Raw genomic sequence first — 5,546 nt, forward strand, 5'->3', positions numbered from 1 at the left:
GATTTTTTTCTAACTGCGCATGGGCAGTTTAGAGCTCCGATCGGTCCGCCAGCGCTAAGCCCCGCACACAGTGCGAATCGAACTGGAGCCGGCAAAACGCGTATGGGCGCGCTAGAAAGAGGATTCCAGGCTCGGATCTATTTGACGCCCAGCTTTGGCACTTACACTCAAAATGGTAAAATTCCCCCCGTAGTGTAACAATTAATAAAGACTACTTATTGAATTAAAGAAAAGACAAATACACAAACAGGACTATACAAGTAAACATTGGAATTAATAAACATAGTAAGAGTTTTAACAACACCACGTTAAAGTCCAACAGGTTTATTTGGTAGCAAATACCATTAGCTTTCGGAGCGCAGCTCCGCGCTCTGAAAGCTAATGGTATTTGCTACCAAATAAACCTGTTGGACTTTAACCTGGTGTTGTTAAAACTCTTACTGTGTTCACCCCAGTCCAACGCCGGCATCTCCACATCATTAATAAACATACACAGTTTTATCTGAAAATTGCCCATGGTTCCAAACTACTTTTTTTTTGTACTTTTCAAATTCAATCAAATCAAATCCAATTCAGAGTCTCAACAAGTTGAGACATTTCAGATCCAGGCTGACAAGACAGCGAGCGACCAAACCACCCTGTCCTGGGCCTGATCTACATGAGCAAAGCTGATTGGAGAAGGGGGAGGTTCCTCCTCCAAGACTTGAGCTCATTTGCATCTTAGCCAAAAGGCCGAGATGCCGCTTTAAAAAATTGCTTCATCTTCAGTGTAACCTAATGACCTCAACCAAGTGCGGCCGACTATGGGCTGCCGACCATACTACACTTGATCTTAGCCAAAAGGCCGAGAAGGTTCCAAACTACATTTACGATATCTGAACAATGAGTTCCCAAACAGCATCCACCATAAACAAGTCTATGAGTAAAACCCAGCTTATAGTTACCACACATTACCAGGAGGATGATCCTGTCAGGGAAGCATCTTTGCCTGGACCATGTGACAATAGTTAAACGGCCTTTACAAACATTTCTGCACTTGCTTGGTTGTAAGACTTTAAAAAGTGGCTTCTGCTGTTAGCTGGCTTGCTGTTAGATGTTAAACTGGCCTCTCTGCTTCTGCCTTCTGTATATTGGGAGTCTGTCTCTCTCATTCCTTTACTCTTGAAAATTTGCATTTGTATGCCTCCACTGATCTCTTAATCATCTTGGTTATCTGTTCCTGATGATAGGGCTATTTACATCTGATCTTATCTAGATGTCTGCTAATCTCATCACTGGGAAAAAGGACACATCTTATCATCCCCTTTGAATGTTGGTGACTGCTGTTGCCAGGCATATTCTTCCATGTTGCTGAGTAGATTACATTCTATCATTCCCTTTATTAATTCTGAGTCCTGCTGCTACCAGGCAAATCCATGACAGGGAGTAAGGAATACATGGTAACAATGATAGGTTTACATAAAAAAGAAGTTAAATTTTTAAAAAATTGTGAGCAGGCTCAATGGCAGCATAAAAACCAAGCTGCACTATCTGGGCTGAATGGCCTGATTCTGTGCTGCATATACCATGTAATCCTATGCAATCAGATAATCTATTGGATAGGATCACCAGCCTCTTACAGAAATGAACTGCAATTCTGATGGAGGGAATCACATGCCTCCTACAGAGATTTCCTAAGAGAAGATAAGGCCAAAAGGAGATTGTGGTCTTCAAAATCATGAGGGGTCTGAACAGAGTAGATTTTTTTCACACATTGGGTCCAGAATGCAGTGCATGAGACTGCAGTGGAGGCAGATTCAATCGAAGCATCAAAAGGAAATTAGATTGTTATCTGAAAAGAAAGGTTGTGCAGTATTATGCGGAGACGGGGGTTGTTCATTTGGAGAGCTGGCAGAGACACAATGCCTCCTCCTGCGCTGTGAAAGAACTGTTTTAATTACCTTAAACACCTTAATTAGATTACCCATTAATTTTCCACATTCTAGGGAATACAAGCCCTGTCTGTGCAATTTCTCATAATTAAACCTTTTAAACCCAGGAATATTTTGGTGAATCTATGCTGCTCTCCTTCCAAGGCCAATATATCCTTCCTGAGGTGCCCAGAACTTAACACAGTTCTCTAGTCAGGGTCTAAACAGAGCACTGTACAAATGAAACATAACTCCCACAAGAACACAGTTGAATTGAGGGACAGGAATTTGTGGGTTATCTTTTCAGGATGGTCCTGGAGTAATGGCAGTTTTGACAGAGGAAAACGGGACCACTAGTCCTTGATGTGGCCCTGTCAAATCTGCATTGGCTAGCTGAACGGGATGTATACCTGATACACTCAAATATTCATCCCTTGGACTAGAACAGCAGGGAGATTGACCAGGAAAGAACAGAGTAAATGTTAATTTTGGGAACAAGTATGTAGAAGATGGATATGAGGGAATGGTTAAACCAGATTGATGGCTACAGAGCATTGTGGTGATTGGAGGGTCAAAGGGCAGAGAGCTGGAAATTAGAAAGTGTTGTCCAACTCACCTGGGGAAGACTGTCTTCCAGGAATGGAAACTGGTCCGTTGAGCCATGTGACCACTTGGTATCTAACCATTGGTGGGTTTGTCTGATGGAAACAAGCTCCATTCTGTGTCAGTAGTGTCATTTGTGACCATCGGAATTGGGAGCCAGACTAAAGCGATTCTAAGGAAATTTCAGTCTAGTATTCTGAGAGTGTTTCCCCTAATTTGAGTGTATGTGTGTAACTAAAGTAAACCAGTTCTCAGGAGTGGGTATGGTGTAGAATCGGACCCTGCTTTATGAAGATACACAGATCCTCTTCAGGTGTCAAGTGTTTGACTAATACCATGTTTGTACTCTCCCGTCTAAGAGGACTACTATTCTGAGTATGGTGAGGGATTGGGGGTGAGTCTGTACAGACCTGAGTTCCCTTCAGCCCATCATTCCTTGATGTATTAACAGTGGGATTTGTTCACCTTACACTCTTCCAAGATTCAGTTAATGTTCTGGGAAAGATCTTAAATAATTTTCAATTTGTTATTTTGGTTAATTCAAAATTTGATGTAAGCTTAATATTGTGTTGTTGTTTGTCAGTTGTTTATTAATCTTCTGTATAGATTTACAACTCCCAATAAATGTTCTTCTTAGCTTAACCCAGAGTACTTGATTTGTCAGCCTGATGTGACCAGGCTGACAAAATTCACTCACTCAGGAGCCTACAGTAAGAGTCTTGTACACAATACCTTGGTCAATGCCACTGTGAGTTGGTGTACTTTCTCCATCAATGGGTTATAATTTTCAGTTCACAGGAAACATAGCATTTCCCAGAAAAAGAATGACTTCTATTTATGTATCATTGGTCACAAACTCCATCATCCAACAACATCCAAAAGTCATTTACAGTAATCAAACTGCAGTGAGAAACAGTCACAGTCTGATAAGTCTTGGTGTATTTTCTGAGACTGTCCTTGGACAACAATTCCATTGTTAAGGTGCCAAGTCTTTGAACAAGGTGTCAGCAGCAACCATCATAGCCTGCTTGATAACTTCACCATCGGTGAATGGTTTGTGTTGTGCTAGCAGATGACCAATCCAAAAAGACACCTCTTTGCCAGCTTTGCCTTTAGTCACAGGTTTTGTCGAGGGACTGTTGAGTTTTCAAAATTCCCTTTTAACTCCTCAACTTTCTTCATTCAAATCGCTGAATCCCCGAAAGGGAAATTTTATTGAAATTTTGCATGCATTGTCAATAATGTCATGCCAAATTACCTCTTTTACTCAAGGCTACATTCTTGTTGACAAATGAGACAAATTATCTTGTCTTTGACTTTTGTAAAAAGAAATTTAATTTCCCATCCGGGTGGAATTGGTAGGCCTTTGCCTTCTGGAAGATCCCTGGCTCCTCACCCGTCATTTTGTGTTCACCCAGCTTATTACAAGTTTTGGTGCCCGTAGGAATCTCCTTGCCTGATTCTTGAAGATTTAGGCATGGTTCGGCAAGCAATGAGCTGATTCACTCATCATTTTGAGAACCGTGAGTCTCGCGCATTTTTGGTGAGGTTCGGCAGGCAGTGACAATTAACTTTGAGACTCTGGGATCGACCTGTTGATTGTGATTGACTATTTGAAGACTACAGTTCCAGATGGGAGTGGGAGTGGGTTTGGAAGGTGCTATCTAAAGAACCTTGATGAGTTCCTGCAGTACATCGTGCAGATGGTATACAGGGCTGTTTGTCAGTGATGGAGGGTTTGAATGTTTTTGGAAGGGGTAGCAATCAAGTGGGCTGCTTTGTCCTGGATAATGTCGATCTTCTTGAAGCATTCGAGTTAGAGCTGCACTCATCCAGGCAAGTGGAGAGTACTTCATCAGACTCCTGACTTGTGCCTTGGAGATGATAGAAAGGCTTTGGTGAGTCAGGAGGTGAGTTACTCATAATAAATGGCTGGCAAATGGAACTGCTCTAAATCCATGCCCCTAGTCTTCTACCAGCAATTACGTTGTCTAGGCTAACCTGTGTAATTTTCTGCACAATTTCTGGGCATCTAGTCCAAGTGTTTGTGGTTGTTTAAATTTCAGTGAGAGTCCCACAACTGTCAGAGGAAACATCGGAGCAGTTCAATCAGTCTAAAATTCTGGACCAGACATGGCAATTCCCGTGAATCTATATGCCTGATAATCAGGAGTTGTGCAAGTTCAATGCACATCTCTCAATTCGGTTCCTAGCGTGCCGGTCCAGAGACTAGAAAATTTGGACGACTAAATTAGGATATTAAAACAATTATAAAGGATTTTGTCTCAATGTACCACTCATGCCTAATGGGATACAAAAATCTGCAAGTAACCATCTTCACAAAGTGTCTCGGATTGATTGAATTAGCCATAGTGCTCGGGCGTGTTGTGGGTTTTGGGAGGTGTGAACATAACCACTCTTCTTCTGCCAGTTTAACTCCCTCTCCTCATTCTTCTGTAGATTTGACCTACTCTCTTCCTGTTAATCTGATTCCTTTCTCTCACTCTCCTCTTGTTAATTTGACTCCCACCCCTCACTGGCCTCCTGCTCAGTGGGTTTCTTTGTGATTTCTCTGTGTGATGATCACCTTATTAAAGGTGGTGTCTCACTGTAACTTGTTGTGCTATAGTCCCAGTCTGCTCGGAGCCTGTTTAACATTACTTGAGGGGAGTGGAACCAGCGGTCAAAATGTTTAGTGCAATGGGGGAGTCCAGGATCGCAGTGCTTCCTTTCTTTGCACTGGAGCTGTTGAATGAAACCTCTTCAATCTCACTCTGAGGGCTGAACTTTGCAGGATTGGGACATATTGCTCACCTTCTCAGAAGAAATAGCAGATACTAGCTAACCCACATTAAGCAAAAACCACCTCGCAAAATCCAGGCCTATGTGTTTCCCAGCCTGAACTGTGTTTGAACTTCCTGGTTGCTATGACGGGCTAGCAATGGTTTAATTGGTTATTTTTCTGAAGCTAAGCAATGATTCATCAGCTGGATCTCCACTTTCAGTTCAGGAAATGATTGAAGTTCAGGAAAA

Source organism: Mustelus asterias, chromosome 8, assembly GCF_964213995.1.
Source record: "Mustelus asterias chromosome 8, sMusAst1.hap1.1, whole genome shotgun sequence".
NCBI lineage: Eukaryota > Metazoa > Chordata > Chondrichthyes > Carcharhiniformes > Triakidae > Mustelus > Mustelus asterias.